This window comes from Kogia breviceps, chromosome 12 (assembly GCF_026419965.1).
Source record: "Kogia breviceps isolate mKogBre1 chromosome 12, mKogBre1 haplotype 1, whole genome shotgun sequence".
Lineage (NCBI taxonomy): Eukaryota > Metazoa > Chordata > Mammalia > Artiodactyla > Physeteridae > Kogia > Kogia breviceps.
In genome coordinates, this window is record NC_081321.1 from 15,937,494 (window position 1) to 15,960,587 (window position 23,094).

Sequence of the window (23,094 nt, forward strand, 5' to 3'; positions counted from 1 at the left end):
CACCATTGTAAAGTGATTATACTCCAATAAAGATGTTAAAAAATAAATTAATTATTTTTAAAAGTAAATACAAAATAGAGGAAGAAAAGAATAGTACATGAAGCTGTTGAACTGTTCCTTAAATTCTGTGCTCTTTAAAGAATAATGTCAGTCTGATAAATCTCTCTGATGAAACTTCTGACAGACAGGAATGGATAGCTCCAGTTTTGTCAGAAATATGCTGTTGGAACTTAGAGGAGCAAAGACAAAACATGAAGCCAGAAAACCCAAAAGGTAGTAACTTCTGCTATACTAACCTGATTCTCAAACAAACTAGAGAAATTTAAAGCATATATGTTATATGAGGTGGAATTTTACTGTATGTTTATGTAGATTTTTTTTTCTCAGCTCTGGCAATATCCAAAACTTTTACATCTCCTTCTGGAAATTTAAATATATAGAAATAATAAAGGGGCAAATTAAATTTGCTAAGAAGTTAGTGTGTGTGTGTGTGTGTGTGTGTGTGTGTGGTACGCGGGCCTCTCCCTGTTGTGGCCTCTCCCGTTGTGGAGCACAGGCTCCGGACGCGCAGGCTCAGCGGCCATGGCTCACGGGCCCATACGCTCCGCGGCACGTGGGATCTTCCCGGACCGGGGCACGAACCCACGTCCCCTGCATCGGCAGGCGGACTCTCAACCACTGCGCCACCAGGGAAGCCCCTTTTTCAACTTTTATACACGTATGGTATGGGATTAAGAGGTAACAGACTTCACTTCATATCAAAACATAGTTATGTTACTTTACACTCATGAGTGAGACAAAAGGATCCCACATTTGCCTACCAACTTTTTAAGACTCAGCAGTAACTATCTGCCTGGCAGATAATCAGAGGGCAACCAAAAGTATAATTACATGGGTTTCATTCTGGAGTTATTGGGAGCTCCCTACAGGAACTCACACACCTCCACAGATAACTATTAAGACCTGGGATAAGGAATCCATTTAAAAACTCTTGAGGGAGTTCCCTGGTGGCCTACTGGTTAGGATTTCAGGCTTTCACTGCCATGGCCAGGTCTCAGTCCCTGGTGGGGGAACTGAGATCCTGCAAGCTGCACGGTGTGGCCAAAAAGTTAAAAAATAAAAACTCCTGAAAATCAGATGTTTTTAAAGAGAGACAATTTAAGAGTTAACGTTTGGCTTATAGTCAACATCACTGTTTAAACTCTCTTAAAGCCAAGAAGTTCCATGTGTGTGCATGTGTGTAAGTGATCAGTAGTTTTAAACTAGTATTTGTTACTAGCTGGTGGGTAGGCTGGCAGGCTGGGTCTGCCTGGTAGTCAGTGAGGAAAAAACACGTGAAAATAGGAGTATGGTGCTTTTCACTAACCATTTCAGCCAACTTTTTCCATCTTAATGATAGTTTTGGGTGGAATCTTATATATCCGGACTACCATATTTACACGAAAAGTCCTGTTGGGGAAAGCAGGCTCACAATTATGAAACCAACAAACATAAAAGCTCTTAGTTTTCCTTTACAGTAGATTGATGGCCTTCTTAGCTAACTCAAAGAAGGTAATATTTTAGTTAGAATAATTTTAAATCCTATTACAGACTTTGAGACCAATTATCAGACGTATCAATGATCAATTATCAGACATTTAACACATAGAGCATTTCACACTCTGCTCCATGCATTTGCCAAACATATCCTGGAACAGAAATCCCTTTTCTAAAAAAAATAGATGCACTTTATTTACTTATTTATTTATTTTTGGCTGCATTGGTTCTTCATTGCTGGGCATGGGCTTTCTCTAGTTGCAGCGAGCTGGGGCTACTCTTCATTGCGGTGGGCGGGCTTTCATTGCAGTGGCCTCTCTTTTGTGGAGCATGGGCTCTAGGCACACGGGCTCCAGTAGTTGCAGTGCGTGGGCTCAGTAGTTGTGGTGCATGGGCTTAGTTGCTCCGTGGCAAGTGGGATCTTTCCTGACCAGGGCTTGAACCCGCGTCCCCTGAATTGGCAGGCAGATTCTTAACCACTGCACCACCAGGGAAGTCTCCAGAAATCCCTTTGAACCTTCTCAATTTGATCCATATTTCCTTTATTGCTTTAAATTTATCAGTTTGAAGTGTTTGGGTCAAATTCCAATTACTGCTGTTTTTCAGGAAAAGTTTACCATCTTTTAGAATTGAATGTTCAGTGTATGAGTTACTGTTTCAATCCTTTAAAGCATTAAATCATTCTTTGGGCATGCACATTGGCCATGTGTACTATACATGCAAAAGAAATAATTAAATAGATAATATGAATAAGACTGATATACAAACCAGGTAATTCAGCCCCAAAGTGGGTTTCCTTTGCCTGAATAATTGGTTTGTCAACATACACTTCACATGCAACAGATATCAGTTCATTTAATGCTGAAAGAAAAACTGTCTGTGTGGGAGAAGATCTGAGAGTAAAACCATAAAGTTTCACTTGTGTTTTTAAAATATTTACTCTTAGTCTATCTCTATACAAACTATTAATGAAGTACTCCCCATACAAAATAAACACATTGCGATCGAAACCATTGGGATTTTGCCTCAAATTATGTATATCCACTGGCTTCTGGATATTGAGTTTTTAGCCTCATACCTGTATCTCTCTCCCACTCTACACTTAACGTAAGGTTAACCAATATTTTGGTTTCTGTGGAGCTGAAAACTAAAATATTTCCCTAGTGCTCCTAACAACCAGCAAAAAGCGATGTTAACATTGTGTCTATTTCCAGTACTGTTATGAGAGCACATTAAAACAAAAGATGGTATAAAAATATAGAGTTGGTGTAAACTCTGTAAATAGAGAAGTTAAAATTCAAATTATTTACAGTTATCATTTCTGACTTATCCATAATATTATTATGCAGTTGTTCCAGGTGGCTGAAAGAATATGATGAATATTAATACCATTGACATAAAAAGCCTTTCTGTTTTAACATTTAAACCAATTCTATCATTAAAATTGTTGAATGCATAGGAACCTCGTAGGTGGCAGGAACATGGTAATCTCCATTTATTTAGGCTAATAGTAATAGAATCCCCACACTATAAAGGTCAAAGTGCCTGAACAGGTGATAAAATTGATTCCCTTGAGACTTTATAATATCTGACATTTCTCTTAACACTACTAATTCAATGATCCCAGGAAACCCAACAAAAATTAACTAACACTACTGAATTCTTATTGGAAAGATGCAGGAAATGAATGTATATATTTTTTAAGTCTACATATTCCAGATTAAATATATATTTTACTTTCTAAGTCCTTTTTAAAATTTGGAAATAGATTAATCAGTATTTAAAAGCATATAAGACAGAGACATTATTATTATTATCTTGAATATATTCTGAATTTCCAAAGAAAGGATCACACAGGGAAATTCAACACTGACTATAATGGAGGGTTTGCTATATGATTTCCAAGCTGCATCTTCAACGTGTCCAAAATCTCTGTCAAACATCCAGATATTTGCAAATCAAAATATTGAATTAGTAGTGTGAAGATGTCTCCTCTACATTTCATCAATATGAGATATTTGGTGTCACATACATAATAGCTGTACCCAATCCTGACTCCAGGTCTCTTACCTTTCATATTTGTTCGATGTCACCAGTAGTCAAATGGAAAAGCGGAAATGCAACACCGCCACACTTGTGCAACTCAACGCCTGGAATTTTTTTTTTTTTGGTACACGGTCCTCTCCCATTTTGGAGCACAGGCTCCGGACGCGCAAGCTCAGCGGCCATGGCTCACGGCCACAGCTGCTCCGCGGCATGTGGGATCTTCCCGGACCGGGGCACGAATCCGTGTCCCCTACATCAGCAGGTGGACTCTCAACCACTGCGCCACCAGGGAAGCCCTGATAAATTTTTTAGTTTGGTCCAGCAACAGCTTTGGCGCCATTTTCTCACCTAACAAGGTGGGATCCAACATATACGGCAAGAGGAATACAGTTGAGATTTTAAAGAGAGAACCACTGAATTATTTACTTCCTTTAGAGGTCAGTGCACCTCACAGTTCTTAGTGTATAAATACTCTAGTGATTTGCTGTAGACTTTAACAGTGCTTCTTCATTTCTGGAGTGAATGTATGAATGTCTGTGTCCCATGTTTGTCGCCGGGACATATAAATTGCCATGTTAAGAATTGTTTTAAATTTAATACAAATGAAGATCCCATAATAAAAAGACAGTCTTTAAAAATGAAATGTTTTGGCTGTTGATTTTATTTTTAAAACATTTTTTAAAGTCATCACTTTGGCCTGTATCTTTATGACCTGAGTTTGAGAACAAAGGAGAAAATGGTTACTGGAAATTTGATAAATTGTAAACAAGTAATAGTAAAGTTCTGATTATAAACATTAGAAAACCAGCAGTTGTAAGTACATTTGTTAATCAATCCCTTTTTGCATTCGATTTCTGAAATGAGATAAAGTGCTGCTTAAAACAATAAATTAAAGCCTTCTCCTGATTCAGTCAAAGTATTTTTGTTTAATTCTGTTTTTGGTTGTACTTGCTGGTACTAAGAGGTAACTTAAAAATTTAAAAAGCAATGTCCCTGAGGGATTCATCATTGGGATTATCTTCAGTGAGATTTTATTAAATGTATTGCCCTTTATTCTAAGCGGCTTTCAGCAAATCTTAGTCATATTCTTATACGGGGTACTGAAAAAGCAATTTGTGTTCCTATTAACTATGTCTTCATTTAAAAGACTATAGACTTCTGGAAATTATGTACTCCATGGCAACTTATTTTCATAGTTTAATTAACTGGACATTTCTGGCAGAGGTTCCGTGTTTGATGCCCTTTTTTTGGAAGGAAGCTGAAGTACTGAACATGAAGTGAAATGTTTTGCTTTAAGTCAGCTTCTTAGGTAGTATCTGCTTTTCCCTGACTCTGAGTTTCATACCTTTGGAAGTAGCATTAACTCATATAAACTGCTATCATGCTGCATTATGCATTTCTAAAGGCACTCGGCTTTTATTTTAAAAAGAAAATAGAAGAAGGAAGCATCTCAATCTTAGTGAGAATCTGACTCATTGACTTGATTCTACATTAAAATTGCCCCTTATGAAGTATGCCTTAGATCACCAGATTACTGACTTTGTTGTTGTTTTGTTTGTTTGTTTGTTGGGGTTTTTTGGAGTGTATAGAGAAAGAAGATGTTATTTAGAGTGATTTTATGTCATGAATTTCATACTGAAATAAATGAGTACATAAATTCCTCTTTGTGATGTTCAATTGTTAGCCTCTTTCAAAGTGGATATGAGCACATTTTAAAGTGAGTAAGGTACAGTTAAATTACAATCTCTTAAACTTACTTATTTAAAAATTTTCCCACAGTAGTCTACGTTAAGTAACACTTTATTACATCTCACATCTATATCAACTCCCCAATCTATCTTTCAAGTGTTAATGAGATTTTAATGAGCACATATGATATTCAAGGACATTGTATACAGCCGTACACAATTCCCAGATATAAAACAAGAAGAATTAATGTATCGTAACCTAATGACCTCTGGTGGTAAGGAGTTGGATAGAGTTAGGGTTACTATTGTCACTTATTCCAACCAGGAGACTTTTGAGAAGGAAAGAGGTTATTACATTGATACAATAGACGTTAAGAGTAGATGTTATTCTAAAGTTTACTCATTACATTTATTATCAAGGTGAAACATTTGAACAAATTCAGCATTGTTTCCTTAGTTGATATGCATAGGCCAGTAGGAATCTAAATATATAAAGGTTGGGAATGCCTTATGCACCAAATACTTCTCCTGGCTCCTCATAATTAAATAGCTTGTGAAAATAATGATTAGTTTTTCTTTATTGATGTAACTTCAAATATAAACAGTAAGTTTTGGTGACTAAGTTTATCCCAACTCTTCTCATTGTGCCTGTGGTGCATGAAATCATAAGTACTCTTGAGTAACCTTCCAAATACTTATGTCCATGCTACAAATTATATTTTATTGAAGATTTAGAAATAAAAATGCTTCTTATATCGATCATGTTGCAAAACAGAGTCAGAACAAAGAATTTATTTATTAATACTGCATTTAGAACTTCTAGAAATTCTCTTTAAGCATTGTGAGAGGACATTCTGCAATAAGCCTCTTACTTTTCTGAAGCCTGAATATCATTACCTGGTAATATTATGCTGAGATGAAATAACACCTTTTGGTTAACAGTAGAAAAGCCTGTGAGTCTAAAGCTCCTTTGGCTGAGTGCAGGGAGAGTTTTTCATATAATGTAGGAGAAAGTATTCTTTTTCTACCCATTATTTTCCCTTTCACATACACACTACCCAAAACTATGGAAAAATCCATCTTCCTTATACTCAGTGCATCTGTAATAGACATTATTACTGCTCACCGACATCCTCTCCTTCCCAAGCATACAAGGGAGTATAGTTCTCAGACTCTTGCATTCAGGTGGTGCTATGTGGCTCATTCTGGCCAATGAAATATTAGCAGAAATGATGTGTGTCACATCTAGGTTGACACAATAGGTTAAAAAACCTATGTGAAAAATTTCAATCTTTCTCTACTCTGCTGCAGCTGTTGCTGGTGAGGCTTCCCTCTGGCTGGGGCCCTGAGTGACTTCATGGAGAAGAACTCTCCTACTGATCTGTCTTGGACGTGGAGTGTGACCAAGAAATAAACTTTTGTGACTTTTTATCTACAGCCTACCAAAACAACATAACCAAAGTCAAACTTTCATCCTACCTAATGACCCTACTTCTCCTCCTGACTCTATTATATCTAATAGAAGCGTAACCATTCTTCCACAGTAATTCAGCCTTGATATCTTGAAATTATCACCGATCGCTCAAATTCCTTGCTTCCCACATTCCAATTAGTTACCGGGACATGTGTACTCTATGTCCTTGCTACTAGGATATGTCTCTTCTTTCTTCTCCCATTGCAGTAATGTAGCTCCAGCCTTCTTTGTGCAAGCCAGGATCCCTGAAACAGGCTGCTGAAATCGTTTTCCACCTCCAATAGTTACTGCCATTCTATACATCGATACCAGAATAAGTTTCCAAATGCACATTTCTTATTATATCAGTTGTTCTATGCAAAAATTTTCAAAGGCGTGTTATTATCTACAAAAATACACCAATTTTTTTTAACCTATCAGTCAAGTCCCTCCATAAAGTAACCCCTATCCTCTTTTCCAGCTTTACCCCACATCATTTCATTTCTTATACATACACTCTGCCAAACTCGTTTTTTGGTTGTTTCTGTTTAACTGATATCATCACATTTTCTCTTGTTTTCCAGGCTCTGACTCTTCCCTTCGTTCCCTCCAAATTGAACGAATGTCCCCCAGTGCAGCCTTTTGAAATCTTTCAATGACAAAGTCAAGAATCTTTCATCATTGCCCTACTGAATATGATTTCTCCACCCACTGAGCTCTAACCACACTTTGAAGATATCTTTTAGATTCAAAAGGAATCTGATATTTAACTATCATATTATTACTATTTTATTCATATGAAAATACTCTATTATAATGTGATATGATTGCTGTATTATTTTGTGTGACTGACACATTTCTCTTAAGCATTGCTAGATTCCTAACTAAGGGCGGAGACTGAAACTTAGTCATTCTCCATTTCACAAGTTTCCTACTTCACAATCAAGAAGATTAAGCCTATCTACACATTCTGGAGAAAGTTAGGCTACTTGGGCATTTTCCATCTTCTGTCCTTGATATTGTGCTGGCATAGAGCTTAACTGCTCTTATCTTCTGAAAATAACTTGGTATTTATTTAGCACCAGCATCTTTTGGTTGACAATGGATTCAGCCAGCCATCCCCAACCTTTCTGGCACCAGGGACCGGTCTCGTGGAAGACGATTTTTCCATGGAGTCGGTGGGTGGAATGGTTAAGGCGGTAATGGGAGCGATGCGGAGCGATGGGGAGCAGCAGGTAAAGCTTTGCGCACTTGCCTGCCGCTCACTTCCTGCTGTGCGGCCCGGGTTGCGGGGTTTGGGGACCCCTGGGTTACACAATTGTGCTTTCTAAACATATCATACAGCTTATGGAAGAAGCAAGTACTATCATTTTATCCCAGGGGTGTTTTACCACGTAACTAAAAATAATTGATAAATTGCTATGGAATGTATCTTCATTGGTGGAGTGGGACAGGAGCAAATAGTCATGTTTCTCAATTTATTGAAAGAAAAGTGCTCTTTCATTTGAAAAATTACATATGCTAGCATATGTTCCTTCACCCTTATTATTGATCTATAACATACATTTCATTCATGAACAAATTTCCTAAACAAAATTCAAATCTCTGCCTATTGCGAAAACTTTGGAAATTTTAAATTTTTGATCATTTTTGTGAAAACATAGTAATATGCATTGGCCATTCATCTCCACGCTGCTCTTTAACCTACATTATTTGTACAGTATTTCCACTGACTGAAAAGTCTCTGCTTTGAAACATTTATTAATAGTGCACATTGAGATATCGAGGAACACAGTGAGTCAGAGTTCTGTGGAATTTCCAACAGAAGAAATAAAGACACAGAACACATTAGAAATTTATCTATGATGCTCAGACATGACAATCAAACTTGAGAATTCTGGGCAGTCCTGAGAGAAATGGATTAAGTATTCGTGCTGAGTAGGTTTATAAATTTAGGAGCCAAACAGGAGCTTAGAGTTTACATATTAACAGCCAGATGTTTTTCTGTGAGGCTACATGTGAATAAGTTAAAATAGCTATATCATTTGGCTTGCAATTAGTATCCTTAAGGTTATAAAAATTGTCACACTTTATATTGTCTGGAATTAGGACAACACTCAGTAATTTCTTAGAAAATTAAATTATGCTGTGACAGCTAGTCATATAGCATATAGCAGCTAATGTTTTTCTTGTTATACCTAGGGAGGAATCCTTTACAATACAGTGACTGGTTTTTTTTTTTGGCTGCTAAAGAAATCACTGAGAAAGACAATCTGGTGGAAAAGTTCATGGTGCTTCCAAGGCCCATTCTACTTCTGGGCGTCTACTAATGACATGAAATACACCGGTGCTGGGTTGAAGTAAACAACGGGAGCTTCTTTAAAAATTGCAATCCAATTCTTCACCTCTTCTTCATTGTATAGGTGGTATCAATAGCATCTCTGATAATTTCAAACCTCCTATTTCTTCATGATGACAGTGTAGAAATGCTTATGAAGTGAAAAAAAATGAACAACAGTATGGACCAGAGATTTGAGTTTTGATGTAGTATTATTGATCTGAAGTCTTTTTTATGTCTTAGAAAAGATAAGATATATACATTTCTCCTGGGACATGGGTAGAAAATCCTTCTCTTTCTCAGAGGAGGGAACCACCATTTTGCTGCGGTTCACCGTGCAGCCCAAGATGGGAGATTTGCATTTGTTCCACAGCAAAGCCCCTCGGGGGAAGTATGGGACAGCTAATGAAGGTGTATCCTCATTGGTGCCATGTGGTAGGAGGACTGTGTAGCCCAGAGTCACATAGACTTAGGTGACTACTCTGAACCTCTGTCTCCTCATGTGTGACATGATAAGAATAATGAATAACTCAGAGATAGGCAGTGAGGATGAAATGAGATCGTGTCAGGGATGAAAATAGCTAAGACTCTGGCTGCAAATCTGCCCTGCAATAAATGCTGTTTCCTTCCTTTTTCCTTGTAGAGGAAGCTTCCACTTTCTCCCCCTGACGTGGCATTGGATCACACTTTGTAAGGGGGCGGTACCTGCCCACTGTAGAGGTCAGAAAGGTGCTTGAGGGAGCAGTTAATATGTTTTTTTGAATAACAGAGACTCTACCCTACCTCTGAATGTCCCTATCTGTTTATCTATCTCAGCTCCTACTTGGTAGGATTTAACTGGTACCCATTAATTGCTAAGCCCCACTGCCTCCCCATTTAGACCTTCATTTATGGCAGGCTCACTGTGTGTCAGATGCTATTTTAAACTCATTCACATGTATTTACTCCTCATAAAACCCTGTGAAATGAATACTGTTATTTCCAATTATAAAGTAAACCTTGGGGATGTGATTAACTATAGTTAATAATAATGTATTGTATATTTGAAAGTTGATAAGAGAGTAGACTTTAAAAGATCTCAACACAAGTAAATAATTTGTAACCATGTATGCTGATGGATGTCAACTAGACTTATGGTGGTCCTCTTTCTTAATATATACATGTATCGAATCATTATGTTGTGAAATTTGAAGCCAGTTTAAAGTTATATGCCAATTATGGCTCAGTAAAAATACTATTATTATTCTCTGTCTTACAGATGAAGAAACTGAGGCTGTTAGACCTTGGGCAAATCACTTCACCTTCTCCTGCCTCGGTTTGTACCAAATACAAACCAAGTCCTATGGTGGAGCCAAGATATTAACCCAATTATTCACCATTCCATATGTTTGCTTAGCACCTAATATATGGCAGACACTCTGTAAAGTGCTGGGGATGCCTCAGTAAATCAGACAGACAAAATCCCCCATCCTCATGGAATTTACACGCTAATTTTGAGAACTGTGCTTTTAGCCACTATGTTATACCACTTCCCCCAATCCAAGGCATCTGTAAAACCTCTTATCTTCCTTTCACAACACTGTGAGGAAAACAAGAAATCAGGACAGAATTCATATGGGGGAAAAGTCGTTACTTTCTAAGTACCATCTACATGCGCTTTATATATAGTGTATTGTTAATCGTCACAAAACTCCATCAGGCAGGTATCGTTATACAATTTACTAATAGAAACTAAGGAATAAAAAATGGGTTGATACAAAAATTTCATTCTGTAAGAATAGATAAGAATGACAGGGACTTCCCTGGTGGTCCAGTGGCTAAGACTCCATGCTCCCGATTCCGGGGGGTCCGGGTTCCATCCCTGGTCGGGGAACTAGAGCCCACATGCCAAAAAGAAGATTCCGCCTGCTGCAATGAAGATCGGGCGCGCCGCAGTTAGCACCCAGCACAGCCAAATAAATAAATAAATATTATAAATAAGTATTTTTTTAAAAAAAGAATGACAGGGATTTCTTTGCCTTCTCCTAACAAGCCACATCTGTCAAAATAAAGGATAGTATCTGTAAAAGAAAATGAGCTGACTTGTCTAAGATCACAGTTAATAAGGGTCATTCCAAGACTGGAACGGAGGTTTATCAGACTCCAAAGCCCAGGCAATTTCTCTACTTCATGTCCAAACAAAAAATCTTTTCTCCCTACTTCCACTTTGGCTTATTTTGTAGAGTACTCTGCCAAAGCAGTTTGTCTGAGAACTGGACAAACAGGTCATGCAAAAGAATAATGGTGCAAGAAATATGTGTTCAGAATATAAAGAACTTGTTTGCTTTTGAGGATAACAATCTTTACCCAGTATCAGATAGCTTTGTCTTACTTTATTTTGTATTTTAAGGTTTCAACTGAAAGAAAGTTTGAAAAATCTAATTAATACCCTTAATAAAAATTTCCAATACTGAAAGATCACTTGTAGCTTACTTTTATCCCCTCTCCCAAATCCAGCTGAGATTTTCATATTGACTTTTTTTTTAAATTGAAGTATAGTTGATCTGTAATGTTGTGTTAGTTTCAGGTGTACAGCACAGTGATTCAATTTTTTTTTTTTTTTTTTTGGCTGCGTTGGGTCTTCGTTGCTGCGTGCAGTCTTTCTCTAGTTGCGGCGAGCGGGGTCTGCTCTTCGTTGTGGTGCACGGGCTTCTCATTTTTGCGGCTTCTCTTGTTGCAGAGCACGGGCTCTAGGCACACGGGTTTCAGTAGTTATGGCACGCGGGCTCTAGAGCACAGGCTCAGTAGTTGTGGCGCTCTGGCATTCAATTTTGTATATATATATTCTTTTTCAGATTTTTTTCTCTTACAGGTTATTATAAAATATTGAGTAGAGTTCCCTGTGACATACAGTAGGTCCTTGTTGGTTATCTATTTTGTATATGGTAGTGTGTATCTGTTAATTCCAGCCTCTTAACATATTGACTTTTCTATTGAGACTCATTTCTTTGTTTTGTATACAATGAAGAAAATTTTCTTTTATGGTTAAATGAAAATTCTGCCAGGTGAATAAGCCCAAATCCTGTAGCCAGTCCATGAAGGTCCTTCCCACAGAACTTCAGATTACATTTCACACGTCACACTCGCCCACCTCCACACCATTGCCCACAGAATTTGCTCACCTTTTGATATTCTCCCCTCACCCTCTGGGAGTCTACACCCAGGTTCTGTTCAAATGCCACAGTCTCCAAGGAGCCTCTCCTCTGAATTTACATAGACTTATCTGTATTACTCTGCTGATATCAGTTTATTGAAACATTCACTCACTCAACAAATGTCCATTGAGCTCACGTTGGTATTCAATACTATTTTAGTGGCTGGGGTTTAGAGCATACCTTGAAGAAGTTTACAGATTTACCTTGTATTTTGGTTATGTATGCACAGGTATTATTTCCTCATCTAGCCTGAAATCTAGGACAAGGGTATGTGAGTTACTTCTGTAATCCCCACAATATTTAAATCCAATCCTTGCACATAACACGTACTCAATAAATACTGGTTGAATGAGTGTGTTCCATGAATAATGAACAAGCAAATGAATGAGTAAACTTTAATATAAAGTTCTGATATCACACAGTGATGAAGTTGATAGTGTGACTTCTTACATTCCCTTTGTAAAACAAAGATAATAATTGTAGGGTTGTATTAAAGACTAGGAATGAAATATGCAAAGTACGTGGCACAATTTGGGGGTTCAGTCAGTGGTAACTATTATAGCCATGATAACTGCACACAAACAAAAGAATGATATGGTATCACAGTGGGTACTTTTGTTATTAATAGCAAACCAGAAGGATTTAAAAAGCGGGAGGGGGGGAGATAAAGGTGGGTAATACAAGTGGGCACAAAACGATGTAGGGAAAGGTTCAAAGAAACAAAAACAGAAATAGGATAATGAGAATAATCTACCCAAATCCTAAATAGGAGTTGTATCACTGGTTACCTTTCCTGCTCCAATGACTAATGACACAAGACACTTGTTCTGCACAATTGCATCTAGAATTATGAAAATTTGACAGAACCATACAAGATGCAGGTTCTAGAAATCCATCCTCTTTCTTCACTGTGGGAACATTCCTTGTTATTTAGAACAACAGTTATGATCAGTAAGAAGTGGCACACAAATCTTAAAAAGGAAATAGCAGACAATACAGAAACAGCACATCTGGTAGAGTTTACCTGTGCTGCAAGTAGATTATGAGTGAGAGCAAATTCTAAAATTTCTAAAAGGATAGAATTTAAGTAGCTGGAAATGTTACCACCTATATAACAAACTTTATATTAATAAATTCAATATTTTTAAAATTGAAATCATGGACAGGCATTATAAAAAGGAAAATTAAGTTTATCAAAAAATTGTAGGACTTCCCTGGAGGCGCAGTGGTTAAGCACCCGCCTGCCAATGCAGGGGACACGGTTTGAGCCCTGGTTCGGGAAGATCCCACATGCCACGGAGCAACTAAGCCTGCAAGCCACAACTACTGAAACTGCGCTCTGGACCCTGTGAGCCACAACTACTGAAGCCTGTGCGCCACAACTATTGAAGCTCGTGCACCTAGGGCCCATGCTCTGCAACAAGAGAAGCCACCGCAAAGAGAAGCCCGCGCACCATGACAAAGAGTAGCCCCTGCTCGACGCAACTAGAGAAAGCCCGTGGGCAGCAATGAAGACACGACGCAGCCAAAAATAAAAATAAATTCAATAAATAAATTTTAAAAAAAATTGTAGACTTAAATTTTTAAAAATCTCTTCTTAAGCACCAAGGATTTATGGTAGAGTACAGGGAAATATATTCAATATGTTACAATCACCTATAATGGAAGAAAATCTGAAAAATATATATATATGTAACTATACAATAAATATATATATAAAACTGAATCACTTTGCCATACACCTGAAACTAACACAATATTGTAAATCAACCATACATCAACATACAATTAACAAAGAAAAAACTATCACAACTGTTTTAACTTAATTAAAATTTGGAGATTTTTAGATGAAAAAAACTCTTCTTCATTTTCATAGGCATATACTGCCCTGATTATCCTATAAACATGTGAACATGGGGTCTATGTACTGAAATGATGAAATAATTAGCGTGAGCCTGCATGAAGTCTAGGAGGCTGTGGTCCCAGCTACAACTGGGACAGTGTCTTCTGGTTTGTGATAATTCACTTCCTTTATTGAATACATACTTCCACTTTCAAAATATGAATTATTTGAACAAACAACCAGTCTGGAGCAGAACTCCTATCCCAAATTAACCTCCCAAACTTTCTACAATTTGAAATTCATTCTTTTGCATTTTGAAAACTTTTTACTTCAAGAGTCCCTCATTAAAAGACAAATAAATCCGTCTTGACAGGGAAATCGTTATCACTGTCACTATTACCCTAGAAGAAGTTGCTTAACAGCTAGCTGAGAACAAAGGCCTAGGAGAACAGGATAGGCAGCTGCAGACACGAAAAATGATGAGGGGGGCTTCCCTGGTGGCGCAGTGGTTGAGAATCCGCCTGCCGATGTGGGGGACGCGGGTTCGTGCCCCGGTCCGGGAAGATCCCACGTGCCGCGGAGCGGCTGGACCCGTGGGCCATGGCCGCTGGGCCTGCGCGTCCGGAGCCTGTGCTCCGCAACGGGAGAGGCCACAGCAGTGAGAGGCCCGCGTACCACAAAAAAAAAAAAAGAAAAATGATGAGGGAAGAGGCAAGGTGAGCTGTAAGGAAAAGAAAAAGGAGAAGGAGCAGAGCGGGAAAAGGCATAAAGGAGTCTTGATTAGCTTACAATTTCTGTGTTTGGGCTTTGGGACCTACATACATTTGCAACCATTTGCCTGCAAACAGCTAGGCCTGAGCAGGATTTAAAGCATCAATTCTACTTTGGTTATAAAAATCTTAAATGTTAACCTGGGTCGACAAGGTAGAGAATGCTAGCAGGACAGAACAGAGAAAAGAACAAGACAATGGAAACCATTTGTTTCTCTGAAACAAATGAAACAATACCTCAGACAGTATTGGATCCTTAGGAACTCTCTTGTTCCAGAACCCCCGCTGCAGAAAGGACACGGAAAATAAAAGAGGCTGTGAAACAGAACCAAACCCTTTGAGTTCCTAGAAATTCAAACTCAGTTTCTGGAGCTTTATTTGAATTTGAGTTTAGGATTAGTATCTGTCTGTACCAGGAGAGATTGTTTAAATGTGTTCAAATGTCATAATATTAAAGTAAAATTAAGCTTTTAAAAAATTCCCTGTTGTGATGTTGAAGAGCAAAAAGTCAACAGGACACTGAAAACTACTATGGTAAGGCCACTGGTATAGTAGGAAGGGCAGGGTTTGGGGAATCAGGCTGACCACCCTTTGTTAGGATCACAGCTCTTTTTCAAAACACTGTATACCTGTCTTAACTTCTTTTAGCCTCAAGTCCCTCATTCTTGGCAGAGATATGAGGATAGATATATAGTTTATGAAAAGCATTTAGAATATAATTATACCTTTCTCTACCACATTTAGCAAATATTAGCTGTGATTATTATTAATTAAATTCTAAGATATGGCATGACCAAAGCACGAGGCGTTTAAAAAATTATACTACTTCACTACTTCACATTTGGCCTCACCTTGATTCTAAGACTTCTGAGTAAAAAAATAAGAAAAAAGTAAACCCAGGTCAAGACGTTTAGGAAAGTCTAATAACTACAACTGTTAAAATCTGCAAGTGTAGGATTGGTCTTCTAGAGTGTATTCACACGTAGAAAAGACCCTTTTGTACTTTATCATTGTAAACACCATAATACAACAATCTAACGTATGTTTAAATGTGGTTATCTTAAGACATGAGGTGCTGAGGCTCTTTAAAATCTTTAAAATCTCATATGTCTCTAGTATATGTTGCCCTTTTGGTATTTTTGAATTTAGGAGCTAAGTCACCTGAAATGGATAATGCATTGCTTTACCACCCAAAATGAGCTTGGTCTCTGTGACCAGTAATCTGAGGTAAATTGTTTTCCCATCTATAATACAGGAAGGCATTTGGAGATAATGTTTACCTATATAAAAAATAGTTATAATCAATAGTTATATTTTACTATACGTTTTCATCTGGAAATTTGCCCCAGAAAAGCTTAGGTATTATTGCCACCTACACACATTTCTTTCTAGCCTATTCTAGGAATATATATTTAAAACTTAATTGAACCTTAAAAAATCCACAAATGTAACCGTTAATTTCCAGATACAGTGAGACATTACCAGGCTAAGATCCAATCTAGCAAATGATCAGAGTCCCAACTGGAAAACAGACACTTCAAATAGAGTTTACCCTCTGCCCTCTTCCTTACACATATAACCAACTTATTCTGCCACGTAAATATGACAAAAGGTAGTATAGCAGATTCAAAGATATACTCAAGTGTATATTTCTGACATTTCTAAATTTACTTATTCTGAATAAATATCGGAATTCATACAGGTAGTCCTACCAACTGGCCTCATCTAGCATGGGTTTTAACAACAAGATTTACAGCATAAAGCACCAGAACTTATAAACCAGAAATGACATAAGTGTCACTAGTCAATGAAGAAAAACAAAATCTCACCTACACAGAGATAAAATAGGAAAGTGGATAGGAAAAGAAACTAGGACTTTTTTCAAAACAAAGTGCCTCCTATGGGTTTTCATAGTCCTGTTTCATATGTTGTTTCTCCATTTTAGAATGCAAATAAAAATACACTGTCTCACTCAATCACTATATTATATTGTCATAAAACAGATGAAACTACAGATTATTACTATCAAAGAATTTCTAATTTGTAAGACAAAAACGTGGGTGAACCAAGCCAATGTAGAATCCAGTCTACATTCTCCCATGCTATTCCTGCACTGTCATTTACACTGTATATTTGGATGACAATTTGAAACACCCATGCTGCTACTGCCACCTCTGAATTAATTCTAACATTGAAATCCAAGTGACCTAAATATCTCTGAAGCTTAAGAAACTGCCAAGAGACCATCTAGGTAAATCTCCTTAGGCTTCCTAGAACCAACTAAATAGGAGATACTGTAAGTCTCTCACTGGGCCCTAAAAAGATTAGACTTCTACCTGGCATATAATAAAAAATGATATAATTGATGTAAAGTGCCAGTCTGAGAGCCTGACATATTGTAAGTTTCAGTCATTGGTAGCTCCTGCTGCCTATTTGCTTACAAAGTAAATGAACAACTCAAGTTGTCAAGCTTGACTTTCATTTTGTCCTCATCCTGCCTCTAAGTATCTGTACTAAGTAATTCCTAAGACAATTTCTACTCTCTTCATTTCAAATACGGGACATGTAATCCTATTTATGTCCTGATTTATAAGGAAAAAAAATGGCTATTGTGAAGATTTAAAATGCCATACACATGTCTGAAGTTATGCTCATCCTTATTGTCAATAATAAATTCTACTAAAAAAATCTCCTGTTATAGAGTGGCCCAAATTTGACTCCTGTGCTTTGACCTGCCCTTACCTATTTTCATCCTGTGGAATTGATGACATGCCTGTAAAGCTAAATATGTTAGGTTAAAAGGCAGATACTAAGTATCTGTAGAAAATATTTAAGTAGAAAAGCTAGCAACAGTATCCTGGAGACTTTCTAAGGAGAAGGCCATCGTTTCCTGAAAAGGAGGTGCTATTGAAAAAAAAGACTTTAAAACTGAAATAAGCCACCGTTGTGCTGCCAAACAACATTTATATTAGAAACAGATTGCAACTGCAAGAGCCTTGAACAAATGGGATTTACATGGTGATAGCAGAAAGTAACCTTAGTCTCCTCCCCTCCACTGCCTATCAAATTTCATTGCACTGGGCCAGTTCTCTTCCTCTGAGACAGGTCATGCTACTTTCTATTAACTTTCAAAAGACAAAAATTTAAAGCCCTCTGGTCATGTTCAGTCCCATAAAAAGGCTCAGTTCCGGATTACTCTCTTATTCACTTGGAACTTCACTTAAATTCAGGCTTCTTTCCTTCCACTACAACCTGTTCAAATGCTGCGGTTGGGAGAAAGGTCCAGGTTGTTTCTGTTTTCTATCCGCTTCTGCCATCTTCTCCCCGTGCCCACAGACCCATCTCTCTCCCCACTTCTGCTTCTGTCTCCTGCAGAGTTGAAACTTGTATGGGAGGAGTTAATGAGCCCGGAAATGTCATCCTTGCCCTCCTTCGGCCAGGACGGATATTTAAAACGGACTCTCTCTCATGGCCACTATCGCGGGTCTTGGGCGATCCAACCCTCCATTTACCATCTCTCACCTGCAGTGTCCTTGGCAGGGTAAATGCACCTCCCCTGACTAGTCAGGCACAATTTCTCCTTCAAATTTTGATGTGCAGCCTACAAGTTTAGTCTCTTTCTACTGAGGTCTCATCAACGCTCCATATAATGCAATCAGTCCAGATCTAAGCCAGCCCCAAACTAGCTCTGGTTGACCCGCCATTGACTGGGTCCTTTTTCAACGGAGCCCTCTCTTCTTTCTGATCCGCTCACAGCCTTTTGCCTTTTAAACTTCTTAAGCAGGACTCCGACACCAGTCCCCTGTGTCCTCCAAACTGCAGAGGAAAAATATAAAGCACTTCGAGCAAACTTCTTAAAGCCATGCTCTCTAGGCTTGAGGTTGAGAGAAAGATGGCCCCCGCCCTGCCCTGTAATTGAAAAGGACGGTAGACACCTGCTACAGGAGATGCTAAAACATTCTGTAACACTAGTCTGATTAAAACAGTACATCATGAGCCAAAAAAAACAGGCAAACAGGTCACCGGTACAAAACTGAGTCCATTACAACAGCCAGTAAAAATGAAAATGTAATATTCGATATACACTTTAATAATCGTTTTTCAAGAAAAATAGAGTTTATTTAACAAATGATATTGATATCATAATTTACTCTCTATTGGAAAAGAAAATAGAGTGCTAGCCCTCTCTAAATATCATGTTTAAAATATAAAAAGCAATAGATCAAAGATTTTAATGTAAAAATAAATTTTATTTAAAGTAGAAAAATGTTAGGATTGGGAAAAACTTCTTCAAAAAATATATATATATGTATATAAAACCTAAGAAACTATAATGGAAAAAAATTGCAAATTTGACTTCATCAAAATACAAATTACACAAAGGCACAAAGGCAAAAAAAAAAACCATAAATAAGGTTTAAAAGAGGGAGAGAGAGAAAAAGATGGAGGAAATGTTTGAAATATATATAAGAAGCAGGGGGTTATATCTTTAATGTAAAAAAAGAACTTCTACAGATTGATAAGAAAAGACAAACATGGGTACGAGCTGAGGTTCATAAAAGAAGAAATGCAAATAGACAAAAAAAATTATAAAAAGCTTTTGTGAAAGATGCTAAGTCTCACTAGTAGACAAGGAAATGCAATTCAAAACAACACAATACCTTCATTTTTTTCATAGAATAAATTAGCAAAATTTTAAAGATTTTAGCATTCAATGGAATGGGGTAGAGAAATGGTAGAGTTGTGAATTGCAGTACATATTGTTTCTGTGATTTCACTTTTGGAAATCTATTCTATAGAACTAGACATATTTCTAAGAAAAAAATAGGCCAAGAATGATTGAGATACATATACTGACCCAGAGGACTATCCAGAGTACACAGTTTAAATGAATACAGCAACAAGTCAAGTCATGTATATAATGATGATCCTATTCGTGTGAGTAAAAGTAGTGGGGAGCATATGTATATAAATACATACAATTATGTACATTCTGTATATTTTTTACATGAGCGTAGAAAGAAATGTAAAAGGATGTGCACCAAGTTGATTTTGTCTTTTTACACTTTTGTGTTATGTGGCTTTAAAAAAAATAACTTTCTCATATTTGAATTTTGAAAGAAAATGCCAATGAAGTGTGTGTGTGCGTGTGTGTGTGTGTGTGCGTGTGTGTGTGTGCGTGTGTGTGTGTGCGTGTGTGTGGTATAGACCTCTAATGCTCTAGGATTTCAGGGGAGGGAGAGAGGTATATGCGGAACATGGGGCTTGATCAAAACTTGAAGGATGGGGCTTCCCTGGCGGCGCAGTGGTTGAGAATCCGCCTGCCGATGCAGGAGACACGGGTTCGTGCCCTGGTCCGGGAAGATCCCACATGCCGCGGAGCAACTAAGCTCGTGAGCCATGGCCGCTAGGCCTGCGCGTCCGGAGCCTGTGCTCCGCAACGGGAGAGGCCACAACAGTGAGAGGCCCGCATACCGCAAAAAAAAAAAAAAAAAAAAAAAACTTAAAGGATGGACTTGGAGGAACTGGATAAACAAAGGCGGAATTTTCAGACCTTGGAAAAAGCAGGAAGGAAACATTGGACCATTTAGACTCACTTCAAATATTCCAAACCACTGGTAACTACATATTAGAAAAAAATCAAAGTATATTTCCACATGCTTACCTGTGAACAAGCAATAGTGTTACTATTACACGATCCTGCATTAAATGGAATTGTCACTATCAGGAAATTATAAACAAGGTAATTAGAAAACCCAAGGAGTCTTATATTTCCCAGTATTAAGCCTACCTTATATTTTTTTCCAAGCAGAAGTGACTGAATTGCAACCCACAACAACCCAAATAAATGAGCTCCTTTTACCTTAGCATTCACCATCATCTTCGTTCACTGCGGCCTCTATACTGTAAGATCATCAGATTTTTAAAAATTACGTATTGAGTAACCAACATGAATAAAGCTCTGCACACATTTGAGCTGGAGCTTCTTGCTCTCCAGAGAATCAGAGTTGGAAATAAAAGGATCTCTGTTTTACATAAGTTTTAATCCTTCGGTAAAGTTTCTTTGGTTCTGAGGCTTGCATAAAACAGGTTAGAGAAAAGATTAGTCAGTTGGAACCAGAGGCTCCTCCTTACTCTCTTGTTTTCTTTTTTCTTAATAGTTAACTCTTATATGGCCAGGGCTCTGACTAAGACATCATGTTCAGAGACTACAGGAGAATTCAGTTAATGAGTTCATGTTCCTTAGCTAGCTGACCTTCAGTTTTCTCAGTTTTTGCTTTAGCAAGTCTTTTGTAAGTCAAAGAATCACTTACTGGTTTACTCATTCACTAAAGTAAGAGGCTAATCCATTGAGCATGAGTTCAGTTTCCTGTGTGGCTGGAAAACGTAAGAAAAGATGATATCAAAACAGGAATAAACTTGGAAGCACAGAATTGCTGTAGACAGGAACATTCATTTCTACAGGGTGCCACCAACATTTTTCAACAGTAGACTGATGTGAGAAAACCAACATTTACCGATTATTCTATCAGTAACTTGCTAGCTGAATTGAAATGTTAGGGACTGTGTCAGGTGCTGAGGTGGTCATATTCAGGTGGAATTTGAGATAAAGGGCAGAACATAGTTTGGATTGATATGTTAAACGGGGAGACATAATACAAATGCTCTGGAATGCTTAAAAGCACCAGCTGGACCCAGCTCCAGCACTGATGAGCTGCGATCTTGGACAAGTTCATTAGCCTAAGTCTTTTCATCTGTGCCATGGGATCATCATAGCACTGACCACAAAGAATTGCTGAGATTATAGTTCTTTCTTCCAACAAATATTTGTTGAGTGCCTATTCTAGGCTGAATACTATTCTAGGTACTAAGGATAGAAAAATAAGCAAAGTAGTTTAAGGAAAGAAGAAAATAAGCAAGTCAACATAATAAGATAAAGAGGAACTCTTTCCCCTTCACTAGGCCTATTTAATAAGTATATTTTTAAAAGTGTAAATTGCGTATAGTGTGTGTGTGTATGTGAATACTTAGCAACCAGATCAGTTAGAAAATTTTTTCCAACCCAAATAATATTTAGTAATTCTCAGATATTACTCGTACTGTTCCTCCGCCTCCGAAGGTGAGATTCCTGTCATTGTTTTCAAGTGTGTAAGTAGTCTGAGGAAAGGACGGACACACAAATATTTGCCCATCCTGCAGCTCAGTGGACAAAATCTGGGAACTGCTTCAAAAGTGGGAGGCAGTGGGGCAGGAAGTGCTCTCTCCCTCTGGTCACCTCATCCACGGTGGAAATGGAAATTCCAACCTTTCATTTCTCTTAAGAAGCCCCAAGAGGCAGGGTTGTTTTCTACTGTCTGGTAATAATGATAGTTAACATTTACTGACTGTCCCTTACGTGCTACAGGCCATTCTCCGAAGTGTATCAACTCATTTAATCCTCTCAACAAATCTGTCAGGTCGCTGGGGCACAGGCAGGCTTTAATGGCCTCCAGAACAGACGGCTGGGAGACAGAAGAGCAGGGATTCAAACCCAGCAGCCAGGGCTTCCCTGGTGGCGCAGTGGTTGAGAGTCCGCCTGCCGATGCAGGGGACACGGGTTCGTGCCCCGGTCCGGGAAGATACCACATGCCGCGGAGCGGCTGGGCCCGTGAGCCGTGGCCGCTGAGCCTGCGCGTCCGGAGCCTGTGCCCCGCAATGGGAGAGGCCACAACAGTGAGAGGCCCGCGTACCGCAAAAGGAAAAAAACAAAAAACCCAGCAGCCAGGCTTCAGAACCCAGCACTCCACTTCCTCTCAAGAGCTGACACTAAGTTAGCAAACAGGTGGGACAGAGCATTAAAATAACGTTGCAGAGAACTGCGAGTCCTTTTTCCTTCTTTTGTTGCAATACGTATAAACTCTCTCCTAGAGTGTTCAAAGCCTTGGAGAACTACACTTCTGAAAAACTAATAAGAGTTTATGTATCTTCCCTTTTCTCAAAAGAAAACATAATCCCATTGCCGATGTCCCAAGACACCCCTTTCCCCGCCTGAACCACACCCTTACCCTCCCCCCCGCAGCCTACCTCCCATCTTTACTCCTCCATCTTCTGGCAGGATCATCCAAAGGTGTTATGGAACGGTTTCCCAAGGTAATTTTTGGAGGGTATAAAAGCCATGAAGAGAAGCAAACAGAGGGACAGGGTTTTGAGAGTGTCCAGAGGCCTCTGTTTGGGGGGATTGTCTGG

At 38.3% G+C, this 23,094-nt stretch overlaps 1 protein-coding gene across 1 annotated transcript in view; it reads right to left on the bottom strand.

The window, feature by feature from the left end:
- Nucleotides 1-20,973, bottom strand: part of SLCO1A2 (solute carrier organic anion transporter family member 1A2) — a 90,561-nt gene extending 69,588 nt beyond the window's left edge. The window contains exon 1 of the mRNA XM_067010610.1: nucleotides 20,732-20,973. The gene's annotated coding sequence lies outside the window, so the exon portion shown is untranslated. The remainder of the gene's footprint in view (nucleotides 1-20,731) is intronic.
- Nucleotides 20,974-23,094: the final 2,121 nt, after the last annotated feature.